This window comes from Sciurus vulgaris (genome assembly GCF_902686455.1).
Source record: "Sciurus vulgaris genome assembly, chromosome: 1".
Taxonomy (NCBI): Eukaryota; Metazoa; Chordata; class Mammalia; order Rodentia; family Sciuridae; genus Sciurus; species Sciurus vulgaris.
In genome coordinates, this window is record NC_136461.1 from 84,739,220 (window position 1) to 84,753,496 (window position 14,277).

The 14,277-nt window shown below is 36.9% G+C and overlaps 1 protein-coding gene and 1 pseudogene across 4 annotated transcripts in view; one reads left to right on the forward strand and one right to left on the reverse strand.

The window, feature by feature from the left end:
- The window catches only part of DPYD (dihydropyrimidine dehydrogenase), an 845,662-nt gene that overhangs the window by 19,451 nt on the left and 811,934 nt on the right, over window positions 1–14,277 (reverse strand). The window lies entirely within an intron of this gene.
- LOC306670855 (growth arrest-specific protein 7-like) lies at window positions 8,985–10,418 on the forward strand (annotated as a pseudogene). Its single transcript has one exon. The product of its transcript is annotated as a growth arrest-specific protein 7-like (transcript).

A 14,277-nucleotide genomic window follows, 5' to 3' on the forward strand; every position in this document is an offset into this window, starting at 1 on the left:
GTTTTCTAGGTATTAGATTCCATTAGTTATTAGAAGAACACAAAGGAACAATACCTTTACCTATATTTATGTATTAGATGCAAATGTTAATTAAAATGCATTTCTAAATGGAATAAAGTTCACAATGGCAAACCAAATCCATTCACTTAAAACAATAGCTATTAGTTAAATCATTTGTTTGGTTTCTATAGACAGAAGGTGAAACCTATTGATGGCTTTTTCCCGTTCATCAGGTTTTTAGCACCATATAGACACAGCTGTAGTCCCTGACAAATGTTTTTGTCGATAGCAAAGGTACTGTGCCAAAGTTCTAATCTGTGTCTCTATTTTATTGTGTTCAAATTCTTACTACATTTCTTTAAAGACTGTAACTAATGTTGATTGCAATTTACTGGAATAGCTGAAAAACAAAATGATAAAAATATTGATTTTTCTGTACAGAAAATAAATGTTATTTTGTGTAAAAGAAGCAAAAATAAATATGAAAAGCAGAGGCTATATCATGTCCTGAAACAAACTCTATCAGTATTCAAAATCACATCACAGCTTTAAATCTCAAGGTTATTCAATTGTACTTTACAAAGTTCATTTAGAAAGATACCTGGGCGTCATGGAAAAATGCTAAGTGGTTTCAAGTTAACACGAAAATGCCCTCATACCATTCATTATCCCACAATTATCTCCTCTTCACTTTGTCCTTCCCCTCCTTTAGAACCTTTGATCTTCACTTTTACTGACACATACTGCTGGTGATAGACACCACTGAATTCCAAATGTTTCATGTCAGCCTGTAACCTGGAAATGCTAGGTCTCTTTTAAAGACTGCAAAAACACCCTCTTGCTCCTGCAGAATAAAGCCCATTTATCTAGCTGATGGAGGTTTGGAAAACTACAGCACTCCAAGGTCATCCTGATCTCTGACCTAGCAAGTACTTTGGTGAAAAATCACACTTGTTTCGAAATGCTGGCCTCCACCTGCCAGGCTGCATACTGCCCAGGAAAATGAGTTCTCCAGTCCTCTGGAGATCTCAGGAGAGTAGGTAAACTAAACTTAAACCATGTTCCAATCAAGGCAAAATGCAAGCTGCAACTGCACGTTTGTATTAACAAAGAACATATTTATGTGGATATATCGAGGCTTGTTACTTCCATCATCAATTCACCCTAATTATATCAACAAGTCAAGAAAATGGAAACAATGTTCTGAATACCAAATTAATTTATATACAATTAGATTACAAATGTGTACTTTGTCTCTATCCTTTAATAATGCTTTCCTAAATTATAATATTTGATGGTTGCAGTAATATGAAATTGTATGATGTAGGGGAAGAGTACTTTGTATCTACTTTACTATAAAATAAGTGCAACTGACTTGTTAAAAGCATAAAATAAAGAAGAGTATAACATAAATCCTCAATACTTATTCTACAGGAGAAAAAAAATAACACTTATTTGAAATGTCTTCTTATAAAATCACTTTTTCCTGTGCAGGAGAGGTACTAGGGATTGCACCTTATGCTGAAGAAATGTCTCCTTGTGTAGAGACAACACCTCATAAAGTAGTAAACACATGTCCACATGATGTAAATCTTGCTGGAATGTCATTCTTTCCACTCTTCTCTTATACATTAAGGTCACCTACATCCTAACCTTATTTTCTTGAAGATTATCAAGAACAGTTAAGTGTTTAAACACATGACCTCTGGTTTCAGCAGATCCTCATGTTAACAAGTCCCATTATAAACCATTATCTTGTTTTCCTGATAGGGCCATAGCTCACTAAACACCACCTAATTCCACCTGAGTTTGCAGAAGCTATTCAAAAGAAATACTTCTTGGAACTTTGGATCCATCTTCTTTACACATACATCAGAGGACGGCTTTTTCCACCATTTAGATTATATTTATCCAAATGGAGAGAAAGAGTATAGTTAAATATAAACCATTATTTCAAATTATAAAAATGATGATGATGATGATGATGCCTTAAAAATCCCTTGATGTTGAATGACAAACAGCCAGGGTGGCCTCTAATAGCCGATATGTTCTGTAATTGCACTAGTTGACCATACTTGTCATATATAAATTATACTATGCAGCCTTTCATTGGCTAACAGTGCTACGATTCTAACATTCTAATCTTTAGCAATCAGTCCTAAGGAGAGGCTCCCAGTTTAACATAAATATTCCTACTGGAATTTCTTTGAACATTAGTTAGAAGAATCAAAGAAATAAAAGAATGCTGAGGCCCAATTTTTCTTTTATGTCAAAAGCACACACATGAACAAAATATTGACTGCTTTTTCAACCTTCTACCATGCATCTCCAAATCAAACTGGGTTCATGTTTAATAACTCACTGCCATGTGGAGAGTCCAGAGGCTAAGGGCTATCTTCCAAAAGACCACAACTGCCATAGGCATTTTGCATTACTCATTAGTATGAAAAATCAAGCAGTTAAAAAAAATGGTGTGCAATAATGTGGCAGTAGGATTTTGGGGTACTGAAATTTTTTAAGTTAAAATTTCCAAAAATGTCCAAGATCAATATGTTTCTGCATCAGAGGATCATCTTTCTACATTAGGCATGTTCTGATCTTGCCAAAACAAACAAACAAACAAACAAAACCCAAAGTCAAACACAGCTAAGAAAAAGCAAGGATAAATGCATAGTTGGCCACTGTGTATGTGTGCAATCAGTGATGATTAATAAAGCATTTAGTTCAAATCTCTGCCTGAACATACAGTTAATTGATTTCCCATTGAAGGAGGAGAAGCAGCAGGGTCTGACAGAGGCAGCAGCAGGAGTTTTTCCTCTTCATTCATTATTTTCTTACAGAAAAAGTCCTAGCCTGCGGTAACTCAAAGCATGAGGCTTTGCACGTCATGCTATATTTCTTAAACAAAGGAAAAAGTTCTTTAGGACTATCAAAAGCTGCTTTGTAACTGATGAACTGAACAAAGCTCAGAAATGGTGTGATTTTGTTTCAATAGTTTCTCCAGGGATTCATCATTGATGAATTTGTTCTCACCAGAAAAGCTAAATCCTACTCATTTAAAGATAACAGTATCTCACACTAAAACTGTCTCCATCCAGATATAAAAAGCATTACATTGCCGATAGAAAAGTGACAAGGTAATGAATCAACAGTGATACCTTAAGCCAGCAAAGCTTTAAGGTAAAGAAGTTTATTTGGATTATAATTTATTCATGGATCAATCTGAAGGTAATTGAGCATATTATGAAGTAAGAAAGGGTTCTTGTTCCTAATAGAAGCAGGCACTAGTGTCATTCAGTTTAAATTGCATAATTTTTACGAGAATGGCAGCAAGTTGGCTAATAGCAGTAGTCTATAGTATTGTAATGGATCAATTCTGTTTCCTTAATCATGTTCTCTTGTCTGATTTGAAACAATAACAGCAAGAAAAGTACTTATTTTGATATTTATGTGGTAATAACATAAAAAAGGATTTCAGGATATATATGTATCTATATGTATATATATATAAACATATGTATATATAATATATAAATATATATAAACATATATATGAGAGACAGATCATTATAAACCTGAACAATCTATCAAGCTATCTCCTTTATATGTGTGTTTTTATATGCATATGCACTGACAGAATGAAGGTTAAGAGAGATACAAAGAATATATTTTTTGAAAGTATTTAAAAATTGATCATTTTTTTTTTCAAAAGACATGGTTACACTATTGGTCTTTTGAAAATTTTTTTCAACAAATACAAAATCAAATGAGTATTCTGGTCAGGAACTGCTTTGTGCTATATTAAAGACTAAATAATTTCCATATGGTATGTGTAAGTTATCGTTGTGATTTGTTTTATAAGTTTCTCTTGCTATTCAGTAAGGGCTGGTGTCAAATTGAATCAAATATACCCAGTTATTGTACTTATCTCAAAGCATGATAAAGCAAGCTTCTCAGAACACTGCTTGAACTCAGTGAGTGTCCAACAATTGGATAGAAAATGAAGAAAATATATCTTCAAAAACCTGATCTTAAAATAAAAAAAAAAGAAAAGAAAAGAAAAGAAAAACTCAATAAAGTGATTTGAGTTGTTTTTGGATATTTAAAACTTTAAAAATGTGAGAGGAGTGTGGCAAAATGCCTGGGATTACAGGCTCTCTGAGTCTGTGTAAAATGGCCATTGTGGGGTTGAAGGATGTAATCTACATAATGTTCCATGTGCGGGCTGTGCCTCAGTGCATCATGAAAGTTGGGGAAGTGAAGTCTCTTTTCTGTATTGTCTAAATTCATTTACCTCATCCCTCCACCCAATCATAAAGGTAAACAGTTTTTCACATTTGACTCTGATTTTTACCTCAAAATCAGTTTTAGCATGGTTTAGATTCAGAAACGCAGATTTTTCTCATTTGTAAAAGGCATATATTGTTTAATCACTGCTATAAGCCAGCAAATTTTCGTGACATTGTGATATTTGGGCAAGGGAAATAAAATAAGAAGATACAGAGAGAGAAGTATCATCTATGTGTTATCACAGGGCTCTGTGGAACCCAGCGGTGCAAATTGGGATATTGGAGTTGGACATGCAAAATACATGAAATATAACTATTAGTTTAAAAAGATAAATTTAAGCATGCAATTTTTGATCAAAAAATATGATGTCTGAATCCATCAAAGCAATTACAGTCCATGTTCATAGTTAAAGTAAGGAAGCCAACATTCACAGAGCAGTTTGGGTACTGATTTAGAAGTCGAATTTGCATGAAAATCAGTTTTGCACTCATTAGCTGTGTGACTATGAGCCAATTACTTAACTATTCTGCTACTAATTTTCCTTATTAATGAAATGAGAATGACAGTACCTAATGCACGATGTTGGTATAAGCATTAAATGGAATAATATTTGTCAAATGCATGCCTGCCAATTTATTCCCATCAGCCTTAACTGCTTACATTGCATTGTATACTGTGTTCTGTCTTTTTATGTTTGTTCATGCATTGCCTCTGCTAGAGATGCTCCGTCCCTCTCTTTTTCACCTGGTGCAGGCCAATCTGGCTTTTTAGTTTTAGCTCAGCCCTCATGGCATCTAAGTAATCCCCTATACTGATTCCCCTCCCTGCCCAGCATTAGGGACTCCTCTGGGGGCTCCAGAACACTAATCCTGCACTGTCTGCTCACTATAAGTCATGGCTTCCATCTTCCCATTTGAGATCCTAGACAGTTTTTGATCCAGCATGTAACAGAGACTCAGCATATTTTAAAAAATTGAACAAATGAACAAATGAATAATTTGAATATATACAAAATCTTGCTGGAAGTTTGAAGTGTCTGACAATCTCAAAAGATTTTTCAGAAAGAAATGAAATGATGTAGTTTCCTTTAACATTCAAAATGACATGAAGTAAATAATGTCATACCTACCTAACTGCTGTGATTCATAAATTCAAAAGAAAACATTTATAACGTGCCAGACACTTGAAATTTATATATAAAAGACAGTTTGTGACCTTAAAAAGCCTATAGTTAATAACAATTGCAATACCCTGTGACAAGGGCTGTGGCAGAGGTGACACAGACTGTTATATGAGCAATGACAATGTGTACCTAACCCAGGCTGAGGGGTCAGAGATTGTGCAGAGGAGGCGACATCTGAGCTAAGTTCTGAAGGATGAGGTGAAGACAGCATGGCAAGTAGTGCCAATGGAGGTGTGAGGGTCAGAAAAGGGGAAGAAAATTCTCCAGGTGGAAGAGAGAGAGAGCAGGGTGACACTCTGGAAGAGATGGCGGGAAGACCCAGACTGCTAACCCTCTGCTCTGTTTAATATAACACAAGAGGGTAAAGCGGCTCATCTGTGCAAAACAAGGTGAGCGCATTTTGTTGTGAAGTGACAGAGTATGCAACTGCATTAGGAATAGTGTCAAAGTCATGAGGAGAGACTGTAGCCTCAGTTGAATGCCAGGAAGGATGTTGGTGCTAAGACTTGCTTTTTGCCAAGTGCCATGTAGTGCTGGACCTAGGGCACAAGGATGAATAGGAGGTGCTACTTTCTAAGCAGCTTGTAGCCTTGAGAAGAAGGCTGACTCATAGTAAGAGGTACTGCTGTGATAAAATTATTTCAATATTTAAATACCATTTAGATGACTCCTCAGTTTACTATAAAGAGATAAACTGTCATTGCGTAAAGTAATAATTTTTACAGCAACACCTTTATTTTGTAATTTGAGACATACACGTGGGGGTGGGCAACAGTATGTAGTGCTAGAAAGGGACAAGACACAGAGCAATGAGGTGAAATAACTAGAGGGTAACTTTTGGACTAGGAGATGGCTAAAATATCATAAGTGACTGGGGAATAGTGGAGATAAATCTGGGAAATCTAAGAAGGACTCTGAATTCTTGGCAAGGTGGTTTAGATTTGACTCTTCAGAATACAGGGAAACATCAGATCCAGGTGGTAGCAGAAGGAAGGATGGATTATGGGATCAGGACTCTGGCAGAGAGAAGAGAATAATCAAGAATATTGGAGATGGGATTCTGGTAGTAGGAGGAAAGTAAATTAGATGACTTATAAGATAATTACTATTATTATTTAAGATTTTATGATCAGAAATAATAAAAGTTCTCTGGTATGATAGTTAATTTTATGTGTCCACTTGACTGGGTTAAGAGATGGTCCATATAACTGGTAGAAATTGATTTCTGGGTGTGCCTGCAATGGTATTTCCAGAGTGATTAGCACTTGAATTGATGGACTGGATAAATATCACCGTCACCAATGTGGGTCAGCATCAACCAATCTGTTATTGGCTCAGTTAGAACAAAAAGGTGGAGGAAAGGCAAATAGTTCTCTTTCCTGGAGCTGGACCTGGGGCTGGGATATCTATCTTCACTCCTTGGAGACTAGAGCTCTTGGTTCTTGGGCCCTGGAACTCCAGGAATCATGCCTTTCCCTACCCCTTACCCCTTCAGTTCTCAAACCTTCAGCCTCAAAGAGTTACTCCGTTGCTTCCCCTGACTCAAACTTTTAGACTCAAACTGAATCATAAAACAGTCTTTCCTGGTCTTCCAGTCTGCAGAGGGCATAGTTTGGGACTTTTTGGTCTCCATAACCAAGTGATCCATTCTTATATTAAATTCCCTTTTATAGAACCAAAGATATCCTATTAGTTCTGATTCCCTGGCTAGCTCTAATAAATGTGGCATTCAAGAAAACAGAAAACCAATATTGACCACATTCCCACAGCAAGGGTCCAACATGATCTTCAATCCCACAGACTGCTGACTGCTACACAGTCATTCCTCCCTGAAACCACCCAAGCCGCCATTCTCCCTGACAGACATCTACCTCTACCTCTCTCCTGGCCATCTTTCTGCAAATAACCTCTCCTTTCTCCCCATCCTCTGTTCAGTCAGAATCTCAAACAACTTTGAAAATTAGGAATTTGTGTTAACCTGAGTCTGTATAGGCTATACATTTTAAAAGAGTTACTTGTTAGTATAAATGAACATGAAAGAGTGAAGAAACTGGGCAGGGTTTCCAGAAGTAGATTTTTTTTCTTTGCATTCTCAAGGGCCTTTGCTCCTATTTTGTAGTGATGATGGGGTAAGGGAGGAGTTGGGGGAAAAATGGGCTTTTTCCATAATGGCTGTCGGGAGAGATGAAGGAAGGAACTGCATCTTCATCATCTTCTTTGTCAACATTAGCACATTTATTAAGCACTGTTATAAGCAGATCTGTTGCAAAGTCTAAAACATTATCTCTTCTACATTGCAATTCTATGCAGTATGTATATGTACATTCATGTACAAAAGACAACAGATTCAGAACAGGTAGGTAATTTGTTCCAATTCTCACATGAATGAGCAGCAGAGCCAGGATTCAAACACTAGTCTGTTTCACTGTCACTCATATTTCTTTGTAGTCCTCACAATGTGTTGTATAAGGTATTTAATATATTTTTGATTGATATGAAGAGCATACTCCTTTTTCTGAAATCTGTGCTCCATGTTTATTCTTGTTTCACAAATGGTGAAAGGGAAAGTGTTTAACACAGTAGAAACCATTAGAAAAATGCTGAACACATATGAAGCAAAATATCTGAATTAGTTCAGTCCTGTTTATTACTGGCCTCAAGTTTAATGAGCTCAAGTTAATACAGGTGAAAGGCCAGAGTGTTACATGCAGCAGTTAATGAAATACCATAGAGCTGCTGAGAAAATGATTAGCAGCCAAATGTGAATTTAATATACTTCATCTTCAAGAAGCAGGGCCCCACGGGAGGCATCTTGCTGGGGGAGGCAATGTGGCATATTAGAAACAGCACTCACTTGAGATTTAGAAGATGGAGCTCTGCGCTTAGCCTTTCTATCAGCTAGTTTTGTGACCCATGGTAGAGTGGTGAGTAAGTCTCAGTTTTCTCATCTGTAAAATGAGGGAGTGGACTAGATGGTCCCTTCCACTGTAGGTGTTGTTTTATTTTCAAATTTACAGTTAGAAATCTATAGAGTTTATTCCCAGATAGTGGCATATGGTCTATAGATGAAACAATGGGTTGGGTCATAAATTATAACTCTCTCCCTTCTACTTAACATTCTGTCTATTTAAGCTCTAAAATATGGCTACCATGGACAACATTTGTCACAGTTCCAAACTATTTTAAGTTTCAATGATTAAAAAATAAAATCGAGGCTATCTCATTACTAAATAATGAAATCTATAAATAATTGAATTAAAAATATTTTTGTTTTCTTTTTTGGTCAGGGATTAAACCCAGGGGAACTTAACTACTGAGTCACATCCCCAGACTGTTTTTTTTTTTTTTTTTAATTTTGAGATGGGGCCTCACTAAGTTGCTGAGGCTGGCTTTGAAAATATCCTCCTGCCTCAGCCTCCTGAGGCATTGGAGAAATAAAAATATTTAAAAAGTGAAATTATTATAATCTGTATGAACTGGAAAATTCACACAAATAGTATTATGCCTGCTACGAAGTTTAATGTCCGGGGGTACTGCAGTGTGGCAGAGCCTATGGAGACTGAAACGCAGACCTGTGAGGTACTGGAAACTTTCAGGGACACTATAAGTCTACAGGGTAGAAACTACTGCCTCAGATACCCACAGCTAGATGGGAAGACACACAAACAAAATGAAAAAAAAAAAGGGAATAAAGCACTCCAAACAAACCAGGATGCTCCAATTATAGACTCCATTGACAAACCAGTAGAAGAAATGTAAGTAAAGGAGTTCAGAATTTACTTAGTAAAACTGCTTCATGACTTTAAGGAGGATATAAAGAATGAAATCAGAGCTATGTTTCAGGAGAAGAAAGATAACTTAAAAAAAGAGATAAAGATCCTGAGAAGAAATCTAGAAGAAATTTTTGAAATGAAGGAATCAATAAACCAAAATAAAAATTCAATGGAAAGTAGCACCAACAGAGGAGACCACTTGGAAGACAGAACTTGAGTCAATGAAGACAAAAAATATAATTTTGAAAATAAAGATGACCACACAGAGAAGATGATAAATTGTGTGACGTTCCCTCACCCAGACACAATGCCTGAACAGCAGCTGCTGAAGCCAACGGAGTGGAGCTACTATGACTACTTCTGGGCAGATAAGAAAGATTACCAAGGCAATGGCACTGTGGCGGGGTTCGAACTGCTGCTCCAAAAGCAACTGAAGGGCAAACAAATGCAGAAATAAATGTTTGAATTCATTCGAGAGAGGATAAAGATTGAAGAAGAATATGCAAAGAACTTGGCTAAGCTCTCTCAGAACTCCTTGGCTGCACAGGAGGAAGGCTCCCTGGGAGAAGCATGGGCTCAGGTGAAGAAGAGCCTGGCAGATGAAGCAGAAGTTCATCTCAAGTTCCCGCCAAGCTTCACAGTGAGGTAGGGAAGCCCTAATGAACTTCCGTGAGAACTTCAAGAAAGACACGAAAATGTGTGACCACCATATTGCTGACTTCCGCAAGCAACTCACCAGCCGCTATGCATCAGAAGGTCCGGAAAGCCCTCACAGAGCAGCAGAGAGACCAGGAGATGAAGACTCAGCAGCTGGAGATCAAGCTGAGCAACAAGAAGGAGGAGGACATCAAGAAGGCACGGAGGAAGTCCACACAGGCTAGCGATGACCTCATGCACTGTGTGGATCTCTACAACCAGGCCCAGACCAAGTGGTTTGAAGAGATGGTGATCACCACTTTGGAGCTGGAGTGGCTGGAAGTGGAGAGGGTGGAGATGATTCTGTAACTTTTGTGCCAGTACACACAGCTGCAGCTCGAGACGGACATGTTCAACCAAAGCCAGTTGAGCCTGTGGATCAACTGCTTGGAAAAGTGGACCCGGCCAAAGACAGAGAGCTGTGGGTCAGAGAGCACAAAACGGGCAACATTTGCTCTGTGGACATGGAGATCTAGACACGCTTGTGTGGCCCCGGGGGGCCTGCCCAGGAGAGAGGCTGGGTGTCCAGCCAGAAAGGAGATGGTGTCTTCTGTTGGGTAAAGCTGCCCTCCCACCCACTCTCCTGTCCACTGAGGAGAGAGGAGAGAGCTGGAGACTCCAGAAGGGTGATCTGGATGGCCCAGGTAGGGGATCCCAAATATTCCCAGGCCAAGAAGACAGACCTGCAACCCTGCCCTTGTCTCCAAGACTGAAGCCCCCCAAACCTCCTGCCACGCTTGTTGCTCTGAGAACAAACTGAGGCTGAAAAAAAAAAAAAAAAAAAAAAAGCCATTTGCGCTAATAACTTTATTTGAAGGCATCATCAATAAAGTCATTAATAATACCCCACCCCCAAAAAGATACCATGCAGGATAGAAACAGGATGATTGCCTTTACTCCAATAAGGGTTTGTTGATTGCATGTTACAATAAATGGTAATCTTGTTTAAAATTAAAAAAAAAAAAGTTTGATGTTTGGTTAAAAACTCACCTGAGATACATTTAGGAGAAACCAACTACAGAAGTAATTAGAAATGAATGTAAGTGATAACAGGCATGAAATCACCAGAAAGTAAGATTTACATACACAAACACATGCTAGCACCAATACACTTGTGGTTTCATTTCATGTCATTAGAGTTTAGGAAAACAGAACTTTCAACTACAACAGTGCAGTAAACAGAATGATCGCTGACCTTAGGATCCAGAGACCAGCTGAATGACCTGGGACAAATTACTTGCTCCTGTGAGCCTCATTCTTCATTTGAATAACAGAAATACCAAAGATCATTCTACCAATTTGCTCTTCACAACTATTTGAAATAGTAAAAGCATTAATAGATTATTAAAATATTGCTTTTACTATTTTAAAAACTGTAAAACAGTATAGAACTGGAGTATTGTATTATTATGCTGGACATCAACCTGATTTATGCTCAATATAATAAATGATGTAAAGATGAAGTGAGCTTTCTGAATTATAAAAATGTCACAAAATATTAACTACACATAAAGAAAGGCGTCCTGAGCTATGGTTCTCCTAACGCCTTAGGAGGACTTGAATGAAATTATTTGCTTTTGAAATCCACCTTCAAAATGCTACTGCTTTCCTGGATAAATGTTGCAAAGAATGTCAGGGGCAAAAACCAATGAGAGAAAATGGAACAAAAATTACTTTACACAATGGGATAGAAGCAAAGGAAAACAGAAAAATGAGGTGATGAGGAAAATGGGACTGATATAAATATGAAAAGAAAATGCACACAGGATTCAGGCTGTATTTGGAACAGGAGTAGATTAATCAATTTTCCCCATATTTATTCAATGTGATACCTAATATCTTTCTATATGGAAACACCTAGATGACTGCTTTAAGCCTTTTTACCTGAAAGTATGGCACAGGACATAAAATATTACATTTTGATGCAATCTAACACCCTATTTGGAGTTATAGTTCAGAACGTATTGGAATAAAATGATCATCATTTTGAAAGTCAATTTTTAGGTCTTCTATGCTAAGCAGGTGATTTGTTTCAGAGAGAAAATAAAGCAAGTACAAGTTTTTTTTTGTTTGTTTGTTTTTTAGTTGAAAATAAATCTGTTTCTAATATAACTAATTGCCATACCAGTAAGAAATATTTAACATGAAAAAAATGTCTTACAGGTTTGGAAAAGTGCCCCATGAACAATAACTTTGCATGTAGACACAGAAACCCCAACAACATGCATGAAGCAAAACTCATTTCAAACCTATGTCTCTGGCCTCCAACTTCAGTGCCTTCCCCTGGACATTGACTGGCATGTCTTTCCTAAGATTGCTGGCACTATATCATCCCAAAACACTTGAAGGTTTTGGGTGCTTTGGGAGAAGATACTGGGAGAAAAACCTAATAAACTGTTTCCTTGGGAAAGGCTTCAGAAATATTTATTGAGAATCTGCTTTTTGTCTAGTAAATTTTATGTGCTAGGCATTAAAGACAAATTAGGGGGCAAAACAGAAATGATCTGTTAGAGCTTTTGCATTTACTCCTCTTTTTGTCTGTATCCTGATCTTTGCAGAGCAAATTCTTCTTATCTTTTAGTACTTGGATAAAATAACTCAGAGAAGCACTCTACAATCACCCATTCTAAACCAGTCCCTCTTAATCATACTCTTCACGTCTCCCTTTTAATAATATTCACATTGTTTATTTATTTTGTACCTCCATCTCCACCTATTGTACCATAAAAGGTGTTCATCAGTTCCATTTGCTGATGTTTCCCTAGAACCTTGAACCATGCTTGGCCCACCGTCCGAGTATCTGAACTTGGCTTGGCTTCCAGTCCTGGTTCCATTAAAAATTAGCAAATTTTGCTTAACTTTCATAAGGTCTCAGGTTTCTCACTCACAAAATGGGAATAATATTGTATAAAGTTTAAGTAAGCATTATAGGGTTTATGTAAATTATATAAAATGAAGCCAAATTTTTAGATATAGTAGGCACTTACTAGTTTTATCAACATCATTGTTATAGAAATTCTAGGAATATATTAGTTTTCTATTATTAGCATTGTCAATGACTTATATACACAATGAAAATACCTTATTTATTGAATATGCACCTTAAAATATTTTTGCTGTGGGCTTGATATCATGCTCATACACTCTCCATTCTTTCAGCAAACCATTTTCCCCCCAGTATTAATAAGGGAGTCAATGGATTAAGCACATTTAACAGGATGGAGAATTGCTTATTTCACATTTAGATTGCGTGCACTCTATAAAGTCAGGATTGCTCATATAGTTATGTAATTTTGTTCTCCACATGTTTAAATAAGTAAAATTAAGAAAATGAAGATTTGATAGTTGAAGAGTAAATGTAAACACCCGTGTTCAAAGAACGAAAGCAAGACCATTCTGTAGGCGAGAGTAAATGCTGTCGTCTTTGGGGGTTGGGGAAGATGCTCAGATCTGAGCCCATTACTGTGCTGCTTCATGAACATCTGGCGGCCTGTCACTTCACAGGCAACAACATCTTCTCTAAACAGAAGAGACTTGAATTCATCAGGGATTCTCGTAGTACAGTATATGCTTAACTTAAGTACCTGCTTTTCTGTGATTTCCATAGATTATCATATTCATGACACTGGAGTGAAAGAAAGCATTCTTCTCACTCTCTAACCAGAACATGAAAAAGAAATTAAAACATTGGCAGGCACTTTGTCTCTAGTTTGTTGGACAAGTAAGAAAAGGACTTTGCACCCATTAATGTAAATGAAATTCTGTCAACTTAGAGCATTTAAACAAAGATGACAGCAGCCTGTCTATTAATAAATACTTGACAGGATAACAATTACAATTGTAGTTGACTGTTTTTCTTTCAATAAATGTAGGTCAGTGGGTATTCTTAAAGAATCTACTTAAAATAAATTTGCAAACCTCAATAACTTTTCCCTTCATCTCCATTAACTCAGAAAGAAACTTTTAAAAGCACACCCTTGCCTTCATAAGTGGTTTCAGGATCTTGTGGACAAAGTCATTTTAATATTGTTTGTAATTAAATACATATGTGCTTACGGTGTGTTTACATGCACACACACACACACACACACACACACACACATACAATGCACAATTTAAATACATGCAGAACACCCACACTATAATCCAATATTTGAAGAACTATAGAAAGATTTAAGGACTAGAAGGTTATTTGTTATCCAAGGGTAGTTATTCAGTTTAGGGATTTCTAGAGTTTTTATGTTACTGTTTCTGATTTAGGATTTTTTTCCATTCTTGACCATTAGAAAAGAAGCATTAGACTATATGGTAAGGGTTAGAAAAGGTAACACATTA